Here is a 21,506-nt window from a genome sequence, read left to right as displayed (position 1 = left end):
CCTTTTTAATAAATATTAAATTGATATTTGATGGATTGACGTCGTGATAAGAAATAGAATAGTGTCACGTCGTTTGATTAATGTGCACCGAAAGTAGTATAGTACATATTAAGAGGGGTCAATTTCTCTCTGACCATGCGTTACTTTCGACATATAGTTTAGCCATAGCATTTGCGCGTCTTGGGTATTGTTTACATAAATAAAGAAATAGATTTCTGAGGGGGATCTATTTGAACTTATATTTCTTGTTCTCGTAACAAAATTCGTTAATCAATGGAAACCTCGGCAGAGAAGCAGGAACAGATTGTTTCATTCGTTGAAATAGTTGTGGAATCGACAGACAAGGCGCGGCAGTTTTTGGAGGCAACCAACTGGAATCTAGACGAAGCGATACAGTTATTCTATGCTCAGTCTGATAATCATGAATTGCCATCGGCTTCTACTAGTTCTAATTTAACTAATGCTCCAGTAGTGGAAAGGCAAAGCCATGAGTACAGTGACCATACAGACTATGTACGCCCACCACTACCAGTTAAGAGGGAAGCATTATACGATCATGAGTTTATACGAAGAAGAGATCAACAATCGGCAGAACCTAATTCCTCCTGGGCTTTCTGGGATAAAGGCAATGATAGATTTGGAAACTCTGTATCGCCCACCATTGCAATTGATGTTCAAAGGCAGTTTTGAGCAGGCTAAGGTGGAAGCTGCAGGCCAAGGAAAATGGCTCATCGCAAATATACAATCCCCAAAAGAGTTCAGCTCTTATACGCTTAATAGAGACACTTGGGCCAACGAGGGTGTGAGGGAGACTATAAGTGCATTTTTCATTTTCTGGCAAATTTATGAGGACAGTGAAGAAGGGCGAAAGGTGTCCACCTATTATCATTTGAGTGAGATTCCGTCAACACTTGTTATTGATTCCATTACTGGACAAAAAATGAAAGCTTGGACAGGCACCATCGATCCACAGGAATTGTTACAGGATTTGATACCTTATATGGATAAGGGCCCCAAGGAATTCAGCCTTCGAAGGAGGAGGAGGGTGACATCAAATGTTAATAATAATATTGCACATGATCAGATAGTGACATCAAATGTTAATAACAATGCACATGAACAAATAGTACAAGGGAAAGACGTTTTAGCTGACTTTGCTTCTTTGGCAATCCATGATGATAATCAACAAAAAGGAGCAGTAGAGGCAATCAAAGAAGATAATCAACAAAAAACAGTAGAGGAAACCAAGGAAGATAATCAACAAAAAGCTGCAGTGAAACGAGAGTACCCAACTCTCCCAGAGGAGCCACAAGGTGATAAAGGAGTGAACATCTGTCGGTTAGGTGTCCGTTTCCGTGATGGCAAGAGAGTGCAGAGGAGGTTTCTGCAAACTGATCCCATACAGTTACTTTGGTCCTTCTGTTCTTCTCAAGTCAAAGAAGCCAGTGCTGGGCGGCAATTTAGACTGGCACATGCAGTCCCTGGTGCATCATCTAAGACATTAGAATATGATACCAACTTGAGCTTCGGAGACTATGGAATTTCCAATACACTCATTTCCATGATGTGGGAATGAAATTTGGAAATTGTAAGATGTAGTAAATACCCTCAAGCATTTTGTCGTTTTATTCTGTTTCTATATCATATGGTAAATGGTAACCTCGCACGTTCTCACAGATATAACCCTTTCCATGTAAATCCTGTATATTTACCTATAAACTTAGCTTAAATGTGAACATTCCAATGTGAACTTACATTTAAACAATGAGAATGTTTTAGAAGTACATTAAATATATTCCGAATCAGAATAATATATTAGGGATGCTATAACTATTCATTGCCTTTTGTTTACGTGAATTGCACCTTCGTACTGCTTTAGTAAATCTTGAAATTGGATCAATCAAGGCACATGGGGTTGTCAACGGTGCAATGGTAGTAAATGGCAATGAGATCAGGGGTAGGCTATATCTTGGTAATGAGTTTGCAATGAAATATTGACCAAATTCATGTAAATGTTTTTATTTGTAGTTTTTTGTGGGCAGGGAAAATTTTAAGGATGGAAGTTAATCTTAAAGTTTAGAAATTATGCGAATCTTCCTAGTTTTTTATATGTAAATCATAAATTTTTTGGCGATATTTTTGTAGAAATATTTAGATTTTCAATGATTTTATATTATTGGATATAATATTTTGCCCATTTTTAATGTAAAATAATGGTGTACTATAAAATTTGGGCCAATCATATTAGAAAAAAATGGAATTTGGCAATTTCTTTTTTAAAAAACATGGAAAATTAACCCACCTACGCATATTAACCCCTTAAATTTTCCATGCTTGTGAGTTTCCTATTGCAATTGTATTTCGTTGAAGAGCACTACTCTCTTGGTGGTTTAATGCGACCCCTTATTGAGGGAAGGAAGTTTATAGTACAATAAAGTTGTGCCCCATGTTCACAATTTGGGCCCTATACACCAATAACCTCTTTCATGCATTTGAACTCAACGAGCTAGTGCCAATGGTATGTCATGTTGATATTCTCCAGGAATTTTGCAAGTAACATTGGTCTGAAAATAGTATTTCCTTCCTTGTTTCTAAAAATTATTAGGACTTAAATTAAGTAATTATAAATGTAGCTAGAAGATCTATTGGTCAAGGGGTCCATACACCCAATTGTGTCACTTTCTCAAGCTCAAGTGGTATTTGTTAAAAAGGAATATGGTACATTAAGGTTATGCATATGTTTTAGACAACTAAATAATGTAGCAGTGAAGAAAAAATAGTATCCTTTCGCAAGGATGGACGACTTGGGTGATTAACTAAGGGGAGATAACGTATTCTCTAAGATTGATCTAAGATCAGAGTACACGTAGGAATTAAGGAGGATGACATCAACAATGTAACATTTAAAACTTGATATGGACTTTATAATTTTGTGGTGGTACCATTTGGGTTATTTAATGCATTAATTGTTTTAATGTCCATACTATGAATGGAATTTTTTAGAATTATTTCAATAAAGTAGTTATTCTTTTTTGGATGAAATGTCATTATATTAAAAATTTGACTGACAATATGAGAAACATTTGAGAATTTGTTGTAGATATGGAGAGAAAATACATTTACTTTAGTCTTGTGTTGTTCTCAAAGAAGCCAGTGATAGGTGACAATTTAGACTCACAAATGTAGTTCCAGGTGAATCACCCAAAATATTGAAATACGACAACAACTTAAGTTTCGGGGACTCTTGACTTTCCAATAGTACAGATTAAAACATTATTCTGAATATGTCTGGACTCAAGCATTTTATGATTAGATGACTTTATCATAAATAATTATTAATTGAGCATGCATCATTGTGGTGGTAATTGGATATCACAGTGACATGAACAACTTTATCATTATATCGCAGAATGTCACAAAAGTTTCTGAGCAAAGCATAGCTATTATGATGAAATACTATTTCATTGGATTTGTGTATGTCATTCACACAGTAGTAGGGGCCATGTGCGAAAAAAGAAGTTCAAGAATGCCAACTCGAATGTTGATTGTGTGAGAGATTGAATAATGGGCACTGATCTCAAGGCACTCAGTTGACTTTGCAAGGCAATGTGATTACATGAAGCAACTACCGTAATCGAAAACCGCTCAAAATCGAGGAAAAGTTGTGGGATTGTTATTAGACTATAGAAGGCACAAACAATGATCTAAAATATAAAAATAGCTATGTAAACAAGTAAAGTGGCAAGGTGATTAAGAGTTTGGATGGTCTTAGGAAAATTAACTAGTTATTGTAAGTTTCATCTGTTGAAATTTGGTACCGGAGGACAGGTGGTTCCCTTAGGCTTTGATCTTTGGCCTACGGAAAAGTGTCCAAAAAAATTTAATTTTTTCTCCTAAAGTGACTATAATTTTATAAAGTTAAATTTAATTTAAAAGTGACTTTAAGTGATAAAGTTACTAAGTCTAATTTTAAAGTAACTTTTATAAAGTAAATGAAAAATTAGAAAGGAAAAGTGACTTTGGAAATAAATGACTAAGTGGGTCTTTATTAAAGTGGGGTGAATTAAAAAATAGAAAGTGAGATTTAAATGAGCATTTAATCTCAGCCATTGATCTAAATCTATTTCAGCCATTGGATTTAGAGATCACCCAGAAGTCACTTGGATCACCCAAAAGTCACTTGGAGTTATATTAAAGGAGGAAAAGGAGGAAAAGGTCATTCATTCTTTCATGAGCAGATTGGGAGAAGGAGAGCAAGAGAGCAAGAGAGATTTCTGAGCAGGGAGGAGAAGGAAACAACAGCTTGGCACACATTCCAAGGCAGCAGTTGAGCAGATTTGTACAGCCGATTCAGCACATAGTGAAAGGCATATTTTTGCACAAAAATCGAGGAGCAGTTTGCTGATTTTTCTGCACACAAAACGGAGGCCGTACAACATTTATTACTGTCCTGTTTGCTGTAATTTCCAGATTGCTGTGAAGCATGGGAAAGGAGATAAGTTGTAAATTTGCTTGCTGATTTTTTGCTGAATAATTCTCACTGTAAAAAGGCAATTTTCAGAAATAAAGAAGAGCTTTCAAACTGGTTTTCCCCAAGAGTTGTAGGAGGTTTTTCCAGGGTCAAGTTGACCAAAAATATTAGTGTTTTAATGTGTTTTAATGGCTGTTTTTTTTATTGCTGATTTTTAATTCTGCAATTTCCAGCATTCTGAAAAATTTCCAGAATTTGTGTTTTCAGCAAGATTTATTTTTTCAGTCTGTTAAATGTATGGTTATGGGAATGGGCATTTAACTACATGGGAGAAATAAGGAGAAACTGAAAACCGGGGTGGGAAAACAGAAATTTTTACATGGTCTCAGAGCTTGAGTGCTGAAGGGCAGTTTGGGACAGCAAAAGGAAAAATTACAGTTGATGATTTTTCACTCAGAAAATTCCAGCAAGCTGATTTTTTCATAAACAACAGTTTTATCTTTACTACAGCAGTGCTATTTTTTCAGTTTTAGGACAGCAGGATGTCATTGGGATTGAGGGTGGAGGATAGGCTGGATGGGCATATAAATTACAGTGTTTGGAAGGAGAGAATGCAGAGTATCTTTGAGGAGGCAGAAGTCTGGGATATCATGGTGCATACCGCACAGAACCCTGTTGTTGTGCCCATTGATGTTACTCAGTTGGCTGAGTATAAAAAGAAGAACAATAAGGGTAAGAGGTTGATTCTAGACGGAATCAAAGACCATTGCATTCCTCATGTAAGAGGAAAGAGCAATGCCCATGAGATGTGGACAGCATTGTCCAATCTCTACCAGAGTACCAATGAGAACCGGAAGATGGTCTTGAAGGAGAAGCTGAAGAACATTAAGATGGGTAATGATAGTGCAGCTGGATATCTCACAAAGATTACTAATGTGAGAGATGAGTTGGCAGCGATTGGAGAGGCCATTCCACCCACTGAGTTGGTGTGGATTGCAGTGAATGGCCTCCCCCGTTCATGGTTGAACTTTGCTGATGGGATTTGTGCACGTGAGACCCTTCCCACATGGGAGAGGTTTTGGGATGATTGTATTCAGACAGAGATCAGGAAAGGTCAGCTTGGGGCAGCCAAGCCAGTTGAGCAGGATGAGGATGTAGCACTGGTGGCAGGAGGCAAGAAAGGCAAAGGGAAGAAGCAGGCTTCCACAAGCAGTGGTGGGGGCAAAGGCAAAGGTAAAGGTAAACAGGGGAACACACAGAAGGACTATTCCAAGGTGAAGTGTTGGAATTGTCAAAAGATGGGACACTATGCAGTTGTGTGTCCGGAGAAGAAGAAGAAGAAAGGGAAGAACAAGGACATGGCAGCTTCAGCAGAGATTGAGGACTTTGCTGGTCGTTTTGACCGAGAGTTTGCGTTCACTACATGTGATTCCTCTAGTGCAGGATCACCTGCCACACAGGTTCAGAGGGAGCATGCTTTTCCCTCGATTAGCGGAGCATCTACAGGTATCTGGTATGTGGACAGTGGGGCTTCACGTCACATGACAGGAGTCCGTGAGTACTTCTCAGAGCTTTCAGAGAGTGGTACTGATATTGAGGTAGTACTCGGTGATGACAGAGTTGTTAGAGCAGTCGGGGTGGGGACAATGACATTTCAGAGGGAGTCCAAACCTCCCTTGAAGGTGTCAGAGGTTCTTTATGTGCCAGGGATGAGGAAGAACCTCATATCCGTCTCAGCTTTGGAGGACAAAGGATATGAGGTACTGTTGAGGGGAGGACAGGTGTTGATGTATCCCAGGGGCACTCCAGCTGATTCAGCTAGAGTGATAGGTGAACGCCATGCAAAGGTGTACAAGTTTGCATTTCAGCCCCTTTTGGCATTAAGCAGTAGTACCGATAGCAGAGCTAGCAGTTCTGAGCTGTGTGAGATTTGGCACCGCAGGATGGGACATATGTATCATGGAGCCTTGAGGACATTGCGGGAGATCACTACAGGTGTGCCAGATTTCAGTACTGATCACTTTGATACTTGCAGAGGTTGTTCGATGGGCAAGTTTGCCAAATCCCCTTTTCCCAGCAGTGACAGTAGAACGACGGGGATACTTGATTTGATTCATTCCGATGTGAGTGGTCGGATGTCTCATGTTTCCTTGAGTGGATATGAGTACTATGTTTTATTCATTGATGATCACTCCAGGAGGACCTAGATTTATTTTTTGAAGACCAAGAGTGAGGTCTTCAAGTGGTTTCAGGAGTTCAGAGCTCTTGTGGAGACTCAGACAGGTCAAAAGATCAAGTCCTTGAGGTCGGACAATGGAGGAGAGTACACCCTTGGAGAGTTTGTTGACTATTGTGCGGAGGTAGGCATTAGGAGGGAGTTCACTGTTCCTTACAACCCCGAGCAGAATAGGGTTGCAGAGAGGAAGAACAGATCAATCATAGAGGCTGCCAAAGCCATGTTACATGATCAGGGGTTGCCATTGTTCTTGTGGGCAGAGGCCTGCAACACAGTTGTTTACTTGCAGAACAGGAGTCTGCATCGTGCCTTGGGGCACATGACTCCGGAGGAGGCTTTCTCTGGGAAGAAGCCTGATATTGGTCATCTTCATATCTTTGGATGCATTACATACTCCTATATACCCAAGGAGAAGAGGACCAAACTAGAGCCCACCGCAGAGAAGGGTATCTTTGTGGGCTACAGTGAGACCTCAAAGGCCTTTCGGATTTACATTCCTGCACAGACGAGAGTTGTTGTCAGACGGGATGTGAAGTTCGAGGAGGACAGGGCCTTTAGGAGGTCACGGGAGTTAGAGTATCTGGATCAGCCAGACCCTCAGCAACAGTTGAGTCAGTCGCAGGGATCCAGTGGGCAGGGATCAGGAGGATCTGGAGGTACATCTATGAGGATGTCAGGTCCGTCAGTGAGCAGTGGCTCATCGAGCCAGAGGGGTGGTGCTCCGGGCAGCATGCAGAGGAGTTCACAGAGCAGTTCACTAGGGAGTCCACTGATGGACAGTTCACACGGTACCTCAGCTTCTACAGGTTCAGGTGCAGGCAGGAGGACAGCAGACAGACAGTCAGGAGTTCAGGCTACTGATGATGATGAGGAGGAGGAGTTTCATTCTCCGGTGGGAGAAGTGCGCTCAGGGAAGAGGAAGCCCAAGTGGCTTCAGGACACCTTGAGAGATGCCACATCTGTTGCTGAGCTGAAGAGGCCGGTCAGAGAGAGTAGACCACCTGAGAGGTTTTGTAGCTATATGGCGATGGTTACCAGCATCCTTGACTCTGAGCCTTCTAGCTATGAGGAGGCAACTAGCCAGCAGGTCTGGAGAGAGGCCATGCAGGAGGAGTATTCTTCTATCATGAAGAATGATGTTTGGGAGGTGGTGTCGAGGCCTGAGGGCAAATCCGTGGTTACTTCCAGATGGCTTTACAAGGTAAAGCATGCTGCAGATGGCAGCATTGAGAAATTCAAAGCGAGGTTTGTGGCTAGAGGGTTCTTCCAGGTAGAGGGAGTTGATTATGAGGAGACCTTCGCTCCCGTGGCTCGATATACTTCGATCCGCTCCATTATATCGATAGCAGCAGAGATGGGTTGGAAGATCCACCAGATGGATGTGAAGACCGCATTTCTCAATGGCTTCATACAGGAGGAGGTGTACATTGAGCAGCCACAGGGCTTTGAGGTGCATGGGAAGGAGTCCCATGTGTGCAGATTGAAGAAGGCCCTTTATGGCCTGAAGCAAGCTCCCAGAGCTTGGTACTCCAGGATAGATGCATACTTGCAGGGGATGGGTTTCACAAAGAGTGAGGCAGATCCGAACCTTTACTTTATTATGATTGGTGAGGAGCCTCTCATTCTAGTGTTGTATGTGGATGACTTGATCATTACAGGTGCAGAGAGACTCATAGAGCACTGCAAGAGAGATCTTGCGGCGGAGTTTGAGATGAAAGACATCGGCTTGATGCATTACTTTTTGGGTTTGGAGGTGTGGCAGGAGGAGGGGCATTTCTTCCTGGGGCAGGGGAAGTATATTGTGGACATCCTTAGCAGATTCCACATGGAGGATTGTAGACCCATGTCGACACCGATGATCACCAACTGGAAGAAGCTTCATGCTTCGGATTCCGAGTTGGTGGATCCCACATTGTACAAGCAGCTGATTGGTTCCTTGATGTATTTGGTCAACACTAGACCAGATATCTGTTTTGCAGTCAACACGATGAGTCAGTTTATGTGTGAGCCTAGGAAGGTTCACTGGGTGGCTGCAAAACACATTTTGTGGTACTTGCAGGGGACAGTGGATTATGGTCTGGACTACAGGCAAGGAGATGGAGTGAGATTGGTAGGATACACTGATTCTGATTGGGCAGGTTGTGCTTCTGATAGGAAGAGCACTTCAAGGTGTTGTTTTGGGTTGGGTTCAGCAGTAGTGTCATGGTTCAGCCGGAAGCAGCAGTCAGTAGCACTGAGTTCAGCGGAAGCAGAGTATATGGCAGCCAGTCTAGCTAGTTGTGAGGCTATCTGGCTTCGCAAGATGTTGTTTGGCTTATTTGGTCAGCCGTTGAGACCTTCAGTGATTTACTGTGATAATCAGAGTTGCATTAAACTCACAGAGAATCCAGTATTTCATGACAGGTCAAAGCATATCGGGATCAGATATCATTTCATCAGAGACTATGTTCAGAATGGAGCTGTGAAGCTTGAGTATATTTCCACTGATGAGCAGGTTGCAGATATTCTTACCAAAGCCTTACCATGGGGCAAGCATGTCCACTTCAGGGACAAGATGGGTGTGGTGAGGAACACCTTCCTCGGTAAGAGGGAGTGTTGAAATTTGGTACCGGAGGACAGGTGGTTCCCTTAGGCTTTGATCTTTGGCCTAGGGAAAAGTGTCCAAAAGAATTTAATTTTTTCTCCTAAAGTGACTTTATAATTTTATAAAGTTAAATTTAATTTAAAAGTGACTTTAAGTGATAAAGTTACTAAGTCTAATTTTAAAGTAACTTTTATAAAGTAAATGAAAAATTAGAAAGGAAAAGTGACTTTGGAAATAAATGACTAAGTGGGTCTTTATTAAAGTGGGGTGAATTAAAAAATAGAAAGTGAGATTTAAATGAGCATTTAATCTCAGCTATTGATCTAAATCTATTTCAGCCATTGGATTTAGAGATCACCCAAAAGTCACTTGGATCACCCAAAAGTCACTTGGAGTTATATTAAAGGAGGAAAAGGAGGAAAAGGTCATTCATTCTTTCATGAGCAGGTTGGGAGAAGGAGAGCAAGAGAGCAAGAGAGATTTCTGAGCAGGGAGGAGAAGGAGACAGCAGCTTGGCACACATTCCAAGGCAGCAGTTGAGCAGATTTGTACAGCTGATTCAGCACATAGTGAAAGGCATATTTTTGCACAAAAATCGAGGAGCAGTTTGCTGATTTTTCTGCACACAAAACGGAGGCCGTACAGCATTTATTGCTGTACTGTTTGCTGTAATTTCCAGATTGCTGTGAGGCACGGGAAAGGAGATAAGTTGTAAATTTGTTTGCTGATTTTTTGCTGAATAATTCTCACTGTAAAAAGGCAATTTTCAGAAATAAATAAGAGCTCTCAAACTGGTTTTCCCCAAGAGTTGTAGGGGGTTTTTCCAGGGTCAAGTTGACCAAAAATATCAGTGTTTTAATGTGTTTTAATGGCTGTTTTTTGATTGCTGATTTTTAATTCTACAATTTCCATCATTCTGAAAAATTTCCAGAATTTGTGTTTTCAGCAATATTTATTTTTTTCGGTCTGTTAAATGTATGGTTATGGGAATGGGCATTTAACTACATGGGAGAAATAAGGAGAAACTGAAAACCGGGGTGGGAAAACAGAAATTTTTACATCATCGTACTCCATGGAAAAAACGTTGGAAAATTGTCACAAATTTTGCATGTGATTTTGTTCCAAAATTCATTTGTGTTTTTTGAATCATATTTTGATTATGTGTGAATAATATTTTATACTTGGAAATAATGTTTTTACATTGTGGGTTTGGAATTTTGTTGAGAGAATATCTCAATTTCCAATTAAGTTCGGAATTTGTTGAATCTACTTCTAACTATATATATGTATCATGTTTATGATTTAATGTGTGAAAAATATTTATGTATGCAATTATATTTCTTTCATTGCATCATAGTCTATATGGGGTTGACTCCCTTGTGGGAGGGATCACGAAAGCGAAAATATGTGATTAATATGTAAATCATATTTCTTTCTTGGTATCATAGTCCATATGGGGTTGACTCACTTATGGGAGGGCTCACAAAAGTGAAAATGTGTGTATGTAAATTATATATTAGATTAGGGTAGGAGCATGAATAATTTTGGAAGATTGTGTGGTGAGTTTGTTGAAGTGTGAACCTATGTTGTGGATATGTGTAGACTATAAGCCACAAAGTACCTCAACACCTTTATTTGGGATTTATCATATAGTGCATGTCTTGAATGTCAAATCAGCAGCAACAATGTTCGTGTCATAAAGTGTCCTAGACTCCAATGTAACATCTTTAACATTTTAGACAAGGAACAATTCTCTACTTTCTAACCAATGATGGTCATTGCAATCTTCTGAAGATTTCAGGTGTGTTTCTATTTGTAACGAGCAAGAGATTCTTCACAACATTTTTTTCTCGTCATAGCTTCATCGTTCTAGTTTGTGTGGAGGCATGCTCTGCATGGAAGAGTTTGAAAGGAAAGAATCGATGGATTCTATGGGGAAAGACGTTACAGTCAGCATGCCTTGGTGTGTTCTCTCCTCTATGTATCAATTGGAATTGTTGGTTTGCGAAAATAGGGTTCTAGCTCTACCGGAGAAATGACAACGCCAATCAAATATTATTATCATGGATGCTTTCCAAGACTTCCACCAACAAGACCTCATCATCGATGAGATGACATGCATATGGATCCATATGATATCTCTTTATGAAGTTTGTACATTCACAAATTTTAACCCCTCTTTGACTAAAGAGTGCATAAGTTTGTCACAGATTGGCACCCCCTTCTTCTAGCTGCAAATTACTATGGAGTCTTGGCTATGATAGTCCTTACGATTTTGTCTTGTTATGGGAAATTGTAAGCATTAACTCATCAGAAGCTACCAGTGTTCATGTTTAGGATATGGCTCCCATAACACTAAAATCGATCTCTTGATTTTTCAGAGATTTAATTCATCGTAGATTTTGCTTAATCATTCTATATTAGACTCTCAACTATTTGCATCTATGAGAGATCTAAATTGTTGACCAGAGAGGATCATTAATATATACTTGTCTAACATTTATTTAGTGATGTATTTTAAAGTGTATATTAGTGTTATATTTGAGATTCGCAATTTTATGTGATGAAAAACTAGTCATAAGAGTTGAGTAACATATTTTAAATTAGTGGTTCATGTTGTATACGGTGTCTCAAGAATATATTGTTGATTGGAGTATGTTTACAATCTTTTATAAAGTTGATGGGTCGTGTAAAGCCAAAAACATGAGTTACATGTTATACTTATATGTTGCTAAGTGTGTATGTGTGAATAAGTCGAGTTGTACGATTAACTTCTAGACACAATTAGTATCCAAATAACTATTCTAGATAACTATTGGATACAATGACTTATGTCATCCGAGAGATGGGAGTTTGTCCATAGGATGGTTTTGTTTTTCTAACAAATACAATGAGCTAGGTAATTTGGAAAAATAAAGTACTTCAATATTGTTGATCATTACAAGTGACTCAACAATGGAAAAAATAGTTATATTTTAAATGGAAGTCAAAAGGTAAGCTTGAAGATGTGGTGGAGAGAGATAGTGCAATTTGGAAGATTCCAGAGTAAGTATAAGTGTTGATGAACAATATACCAAAAAAAGTGTCTTGAATATGGATTATATGTGTTTCTTGTATTGTTATTTGACATGTAAGAATTAAGAGAGAGAATTGGATATAATGCGTTCATGGTAAGTTAGAGTTGGTTTCGGATTTTTTGAAACAATATCTCAATCTCCATATTCATGTTTGGAATTAGTTGGATACACTTTCAACTATATATATCTATCATATTTGTGATTGATTGTGTGAAAAATAATTTGTGGTGTGGAATCATATTTCTTTCTTTTACATGATTAAACAGAATAATAATTATTTCAAATTTAATGAATTTAAATATTAAATAATAGAAAAGTTGCACAAAATGCTAGAAATTGTGGACATGGTTTTATTTCAAAATTCATCTATGTTTTAAAATCAATTTTTACTTTTAATTTTATGTTTAAAAAGTAAAATACCATATATATATATATATATATATATATATATTTGTTTGATTTTGGTTTTTTTTTAATTGTGCTAGCTTAGTCATATAAAGTGAATGGCTAGTAAATGCTCAAAGCCATCAATCTAGAATAGTCGTTGAAATAATTACTTCATTATATATCTCACATTACTAAAATTAAAATAATCATAAAAAAATAACTAGATTATAACTTTATTTTAAATTGTTATTATTTTTATAATTATTATAAAAGACATTATACATTTAAAAAACATGAAACAAGATTAATCATCTATAATTAGCTTTACTTTATCATTAAGATTCTTAATCTGTAAATGGTCTTTGTTACAACACTATTTCTTATCAATACCACGTTCGGAAAACACCATAAGTCACTTCATATGACACTTATTCATATGATATTTATTTTTAATTAACCAATATAATTAAAAGGTAAAAAGAGCATAACTACTTCAGAGATAAATCTCAGAGTTTGATTTGTGCATACTATAATGAATATTTTAGAATATCTCTTTAAAGTTAAAACTTTACATTGATACAAGCCTTTATGATGTGGATTTAACTCTAATGGAATATTCTAAAATATTCTTAGTAGTATAGGATTTAACTTTAATTGAATATTCTAGAATATTCTTAATAGTATACATAAATAAAATGGTGAGATTTATCTCCAAAGTAATTATGCTTTTTTCCATTTTAATTAAATTTGTTATTTAAAAAATTGTTATATGAACTAGTATAATATGAAATGAGTTATGGCTTTTTTGACATTTGATATTGATAAACCATAGTATTGTATCAAAGTTTATTTACATAATAAGAATCTCCATGATAAAGTATCTCTATCTGTTCCAATATGATGCAAATTGACTACATATTCAATCATGATTTAAATTGAGAAAAATTTTAGGCCATATGACCCGCCACCACTTTCATTGTCCCGTCAGGCCAAATCTCTCATGACCCATATTCATTGCCTCTCATGCTGCTAAACTTATCCAGATTCGTAATAGAAGTACACGTCATATTATCTCTTCCAGAAACCACAGACGTGTTCTTCTAAATCTTTGTTTGAAAACATTTTCAGTACATGTCACAAAATATCTACTTTCAATACATTTCATAATATCTCTGGTAGAAGCACAGACGTAAATAACTCTTTCAACACATTTTTGTATCTGACAATGCCACTTTTTGACCTTTTGCTGGCATCCAGACGTTTCAAATCCTAATGTAGATGATGATGAAATTATAATGTTAATCCTAAATTGATTTGCTGAATGTAAAAGGATTCTAACACTGTAAAACTTCCTCAACATGCAAACTCAAACACATTAAACTTATTATTTTGCTAATTGTATTTATATTTAGATTAGAATCCAACGTATTGAAATGATGACTGATCACTCACGTATAGAAAAGCGGCGAGCCATATTTCCCATGTTATCGGGATTTAAATGATATGTGACTGTATATGCTCATCGTTTGAACTGTGGCTGTATATGCTCATCGTTCCGAACGGTGGGCATATACAGCCACCGTTAATTTAAATCCCGATAGCATAACATGGGATTTATTGGTTGCCTAGAAAAGCCAAGGCCACACGTGTGTTACAAGTAGAACGTCTTTTCAAACTTAAAATGCAAATTGCGGTTGAAAGCTTGCACGTTAATTTCCGATTAGTTTAGTGTAATTATGGTCCGGGCAACGCTTGGCAATCGTCCTGATTTGAAATGGAACCACGTAATTCTGGTCCTGATTGAAACGCAAACCTTCCTAATTCGCGATTATTTGATCATCCTGATTTGAAGTGGTACCACGTAATTCACGTCCTGATTGAAACTTGAACCTACCTAATTCGCCATGATTTGGGATCAAGGGATGAATTATAAGTTGAGTTGTGTAATGTGTAAAAATATTTAGTGTTTTAAAAGTTATTAAACCTGTTGAATTCATTTTAAAAGTGGTTAAAGATATTGAATTCATTTATAAATTTTGAATATCAAAAATTAAAATGTCATGTAGAAATGGTATAGCCAAATTAGTGTAGAAAATATAAAAGCTTTTGGTGGGGTTTTATGTAGAAACTATAAAAGTCTCTAGAGGGGTTTTATTTGGTCTTAGATAGAAAAATTGTTTCCTAGTTTGTTGGGTCCATTAACAAATAATCATGTACAGTATGTAGTATTATAGAAAGGGTTGGAAACACTTAATGATCATAAGATTTCCAAATTTTTAAGCTTTGTAGATTCTATGCTAGTTATTTAACAACTAACGAAGGCCAAAAAGTCATTTTGTTTAGTGTCTTTCCCCTTCTTAAAAGATTCTCTCCTCAACCGCTTAGATTGATCAATTGAAATTCTTCCATGTGTTCAAGGATTTGAATTCCAACGTTAATGTTTTGGCTAAAGAAGGTGTCACTCTAGACTAGGGTATAATAGAATTAGATCACAGTGTTGGCCACTTCCTGTAACATCCCGAATTAAAAACATGTAATTAATTAGATTAATCATGTGATTTATAATCAACACACAATTCATCAACTAATTAACATCAAATTTTAGAAATATGAGTAGAGACAACTTACCTATGGAGATGATGTTTCTCACTTGTGATTTCGGGGTTGAACGCTGGTTGAATTCTGCTAACTGCAACAAAGTCTTGGAGACGACTCTCCACCCAACCGTAGGCTCAATTGCACAAAATCTTTCTACAACAAACCACCCCTGAGCCCTCAATCAACATACTACTGCCAGGGAATCCTTTGTCTCACAACACTATTCTCCCAAGATAATGGATGATGGAATGCCTCTCATCTTCCTCACAATCTATTAAATAGAACAAACATTGGAAGGGGAACCACATGCACATACTCCATGTGTCAACATGCAACTTTACTGCTTTCTTGTTTTATTTCTATTTATATTTATTTAGAGCTTTAACATTGTTATTTATTATTTTATTATTATTTATTATTTATTTACTATTACTATCTTTTATTTATTGTATATATATATATATATATTTCGTGGACACCCGTGGTTAGTGGATGCTAGCTACGTCCATGTAAAGACTAGAGCTAATCTCTAGGATCCTGCCCCTTGGCCGATTTAATATTATATTATATTATTTATTATTTATTATTTATTATTAAGGGACATTACATACTCCCCCACTTTAAGGAACTTTGTCCCGAAGTTAAATTGAATTATTTAACATTTTATTTAGTTATTTATTACTTCATGTTCACCGACACACTCTACTGAACTAGTATAACCAAGAGGGATTGAAATTTTCACAACACCTGGGAAATCCCAAGGAATCTCTGTTCTTTTTCCCACTTTCGAAACCAATCATAAGCCTCCCCAGTCTATATCCTAGTCCAAGGCTAGCCCCAAGGCTCGCGCCTGACTCAGACCTCATCTGCCCCAAAGTGGGCATCCAGTATGGTACTCAATGACTCCGGGCATCTCGCAAGGTTAGCCAACTCCCTCCACAACTACTAAGGTGCACAACCCCAGGCATCGAAGTCCTTACACCCCCACTAGACTTCAACATCCCAATCCAATAACAAGCACCTGGCTTAGAACATCAGGCACTTGGCCTCCTCAAGATGGGTCGATAGCCCCTCAAGAGCTATCCATCAAGAGCTATACAAGATAAAGGAACCACTAGAATATGTAGTGTTGATTATGTCCTCGGCCCATATGGTGTTACTTATTCTCCCTCATGTGTATGAGCTCGCATGAGATCATCAAATAAACTGGCCCTCTCGGCCCATTTGTGGAGTCCTGTCAATCATCACACCTCAACATGCAACCATTGCATTAGCTATACCATCATAGTATCATAGAAAATAGTCCACATGCCAAGTCTTGCATGTCGTCATGAGAATATTCATCATTGTTATCACAACATTATGCATGTCATAAATCTACATACAATTACCACATGCTTCACATCATAATATCCTCCTAATTTATTGCATCAATGTATCAACATCAAAGGCATATCATCACATGACATAATAAATGAACCACATGTCAACATAAGTCATATCATAACATCACAAATCCTATGCCACTTTATGCATATCAAATTCCTCATGACCATACAACACCATTATCATAACAACTAAATAAATATGTGCATCATTATCCTTATATCATCATATCATGAAACCTCATCCCAACATTATAATCAACAATCCCATGTTGACATAATCGTTAACTGAAACCATAACTGAGATCATAGTGTATGATTTAGATATATCAATAAAATTTAAATAATAAGACAGAATTTAGATGTTTCACAAAAAAAAAAATGTTCCCTTTACATGATCCTAATTTCATAGGAAAATTCATCATTATAATCCATTTACTTCCCTTGATCTTTGTGTCAAATTCATTGGAAATTTTTCATTTACTTCCCTTGATCTTTGTGTCAAATCTTCATAAAAACTTTTAAAATCCATACTTTGTTTTGAGTACTACTACCACTTCAAATTTTTCTAAGACTCTTGACAATTTTAACAACTAAGATCATTTAGTTTACTTATTTAAGGTTCACTAACCATCAAAGACAAAATAAAAACCATAATTCTATCATAGTCGTTATCCAACAACTTATTCGTACTTATCAACTCTACCAAAGACAAAATAAACACTTATACATATTGGTCACACTAGTTTGCATAGAAATACATATGAACGCATACAAAATATATCTAAATTAATTATGTTTATAAATCCATTGTATTGTTTTTCTCCAACTCTCTAGAACGTCACATCCTCAAAATAGCGTTAACCAAATAATATTCAATACTTAACTTATAATTTATTAATTTTCTATTTAACACTAGTTCTTCATTTCCAATTTGCTTATTTATTACACTTTATTTAAGATAAAAATCAAACTTTGAATTAAAAAGGAAGGAGTTGCAGCGCACATGTGTGTACGGCACGTGGGAGACTGCACTCAAACAAAGAGGAGACTCTCACTCTCGTTCACTCTACGTTCCATCAAATGAATATTACAATATTAAATACATCACTGAAAAATAGGTAGTTGTAAACAACCTCTTAAACTCTAGGAACTAATCCTAAACTAAGGAGATACGTTACAACCATATAACCATTTCTCCATTATTTTTAACTCCCCCCCTTAATGGAGAAAGGGTTATTCTGCACTCCTAACATCCCTCTAAATAACTCAAACTTTAGTTGCCCTAGAGGCTTAGTAAAAAGATCAGCTAAACTATCACAAGTATTACAATACTCCACACATATTTCTTTTGACTGTATCTTTTCTCGAACAAAATGAAACTGAGTGTCTATATGTTTAGTATTTTTATGGAAAACTGGATTGTATGCAAGCATTATAGTGCTCTGGTTGTCAGTTTTGATGCTGGTTGCTTCTTTCTGTCCTTCTCCTGCATCACTAAGCAATCTCCTCAACCAGATGGCTTTGTATGTTGCTGCAGACAACGCCTGGTACTCAGCTTCACATGATGATAATGCTACAGTACTTTGCTTTTTGCTACTCCACGAAATAACCCCAAATCCAATACTAAATGCGTAACCTGTGATGGATGTACGATCATCTAGGTCACCTGCCCAATTAGAATCTCAATAACCTGCTAAAGTAACATCAGAAATGTCAGTGTATAAAATACCATAATTACAAGTACCACTAAGGTACCTCAACACACATTTTGCTGCAATACAGTGAACTTCAAGTGGTATGGACATAAATTGGCTCAGCACACTAACAGAATATGCCAGATCAGGTCTAGTCGTCGTGAGATATATCAAACTTCCCACTAGTTGTCTATGCAAAGTTGCATCCACCTGTTTTGTGCCATCATCACTACTTAACTTGAGATTCTGCTGCAATGGTGTTGCTGTTGTTTTACACTGTTCCATTCTGAATCTTTCCAACAGGGTTCTGGCATACTTTCCTTGAGTTAGAAAAGTTTGACCAGAATCTTTCCACACCTCCAAACCTAGGCAATAATGAAGATCTCCAAGGTCTTTCATTTCAAATACCTGTGACATTTGCTACTTGATTTCTTTGATCAAATTATTTGCATTTCCTGTTATAATCATGTCATCCACATACAAAGAAATCAAAATGATTTGCCTCTGTTTATTTATCTTGGTATACAGGTTTGGGTCGTTGAGCCTCCTATGAAAACCATGCTGTATAAAAAATGAATCAATTTTCTCATACCATGACCTAGGTGCTTATTTCAAACCATAAAGTGCCTTATGAAATTTACACACTAAATGCTCCTGCCCCTTTTTCACAAAACCAGGAGGCTGTACTAAATAAATTTCTTCCTTTAATTCTCCATTCAGAAATGCAGACTTAACATCTAGCTGGTGTAGCTTCCATTTATGTTTTGTTGCTAGAGAGATTAGCATTCTAATTGTATTTAGTTTAGCTACAGGGGCAAAGGTGTCATCGAAATCTGTTCCTTCTTGGTGTGAATAACCCTTTGCTACCAGTCTAACTTTGAATTTTTCTACACTCCCATCTGCATTTATCTTAGGTTTATACAGCCACTTACAACCTATAGGGGTTTTTCCTTCAGGCAACTCAACTAAATCCCGAGTATGATTTCTATATATTGATTCAATTTCCTCATGCATTGCAGCCCTCCATTCATCTGATTTACTTGCTTCTTCATAATTTGAAGGTTCTACAATGTTTAAAATTTTGGACATTAAAGCATAGCCTTTCAAACTTTCAGGTAGTCTAGTCTTCCTACCTGATCTTCTAGGTAGATGACATACCTCAACTGTATCTGTTTCAGCACTTTCTGGGCCTGCATCATCACTTATTACACTATCTGCTGCTACTTCTTCATGTTTCTGCTCCTGCTCCTGCTCTTCATCTTCATCACTGTTAATCTCTATCAGCAATGGAATGTGGCTGTCATTGCTAGAGTCTTCCTTTCCATCTTCAGTCTGTTCATGAAAAACAACATCTCTGCTTGAAAAAACTTTATGAGTCACAAGATTATATAACTTGTATGCCTTATACTCTGTGCCATATCCTACAAATATACATTTCAAGGCTTTAGGGTCTAACTTCTTTCTATCTGCTTTTGGTATATGAGCGTAAGCTTTAGATCAAAATATTCTTAGATGACTAACTGCTGGTTTGAGTCCAAACAATGCTTCAAAGGGGGTTTTGAAGCCTAGACATTTAGTAGGACTCCTATTCTTTAAATAAATAGCAGTATTAATGGCTTCTGCCCAAAGACCATTCGATATACCTTTACCTTGAAGCATACTTCTCGCGCACTCCACAAGAGTTCTGTTCTTGCGTTCTGCTACTCCATTCTGCTGTGGAGTGTGTGGCACTATGAATTGCTGCATAATCCCATGCTGCTTGCAGAAGTTCATGAATTCTCCTAACCTGTATTCTCCCCCTTGGTCCGAGCAGAGAATCTTTATCCTCTTTCCTATTTGATTCTCTATCATAGATTTGAACTCTTTAAAGTACCGAAAGGCTTGACTCTTTTTACTTTAAAAATACACCCATGAAAACCTAGTGCAGTCATCTGTAAACAACAGAAAATAATAAGCACCTCCTAAGGACCTAGTTCGCATAGGTCCACAAATATCTATATGAACTAGTTCTAGGATGTCTCTTTCCTTTCCGTTGACATGAAAAGGAAACTCTTCTCTATGCATTTTCCCTAATGCACATCCATCACATTCCAGCTTGACATTATGAAAAATAGGGAGTCCATCGACCATACCTTTCTTTTGAAGTAAGATGAGATCTTGCAAATTGAGATGTCCAAATCTCTGATGCCAGAGATTTTTGACTGTTGATCCGGCTGCAACCATTGCTTGTCGTGGCATACTCTTTGCATCCAATCTGTACAAATTCCCCACGCGCACTCCTGTTGCAACTGTTTCCATCTGGCTATCCTTAATGACACAACCATTTTTAAAGAATTGCACCTGCATGTCCTGGTCTGTAATCATTGAGACAGAGATCAAATTTTTCCTAATTCCTGGAACATATAATACATTTTTAAGATGTTTAATGTCACCACTAGGTAGCTTCATACCCACTGTCATCTCCTAGATAAATTTTTGATCCACATGCAGATTCTTTAAGAAATTCAAAACAGTCCTTCTTACCGGTCATATGAGAGGATGCGCTAGAGTCGACATACCATATGTCATCCTCATCTCCCTTTGATGCTGAAAGAGCACAATTGACTGTGAATAGTCGAAGATCATGGCTGTGGTCCTCCTCTTCTCCAGTAAAACAACCCTAATGTTTCCTCTGTTTGACTTTTCTTTCATCTGCCTGCCTCTTATAGCATTCTTTAATCTGATGACCTGTTTCCCACAATAAAAACATCTCTTAACATAATTATCAGTCATACCTCTGAATGGTCTCTTCTGAAAAGAGCTGACCCCCTTCTGCTGCTGCTACTGCGGTTGCTGGTGTTGATGTTGGTGTTGGTGCTGCTTTCCTCTGTACTGTCGCCTCTTCGCCATCAGAGCTAGGTCATTGCTCTAAGTTTTTAGATTCTATCTTTGCTCCTCCTCCTGGAGCAGAATCGCTGTCAGCTCATCAAATGAAGGGGCTTTCTCCCTCGCTGACAGTCCTGTGATGAATATCTGATATTCATCCTTCATTCTATTCAATGTGAGTGTAACTAGATCTAAGTCAGACACTT

At 37.4% G+C, this 21,506-nt stretch overlaps 1 pseudogene; it reads left to right on the top strand.

The window, feature by feature from the left end:
• The first annotated feature begins 273 nt into the window (after nucleotides 1-273).
• On the top strand, nucleotides 274-1,576 carry LOC149231200 (plant UBX domain-containing protein 7 pseudogene; annotated as a pseudogene).
• The last annotated feature ends 19,930 nt before the right edge of the window (nucleotides 1,577-21,506 follow it).

This window comes from Pinus tabuliformis, chromosome J (assembly GCF_031772625.1).
Source record: "Pinus tabuliformis cultivar Carrire ecotype Pingquan chromosome J, CPIR1, whole genome shotgun sequence".
Classification (NCBI taxonomy): domain Eukaryota; kingdom Viridiplantae; phylum Streptophyta; class Pinopsida; order Pinales; family Pinaceae; genus Pinus; species Pinus tabuliformis.
This window is presented reverse-complemented; position numbering and strand designations above follow the sequence as displayed.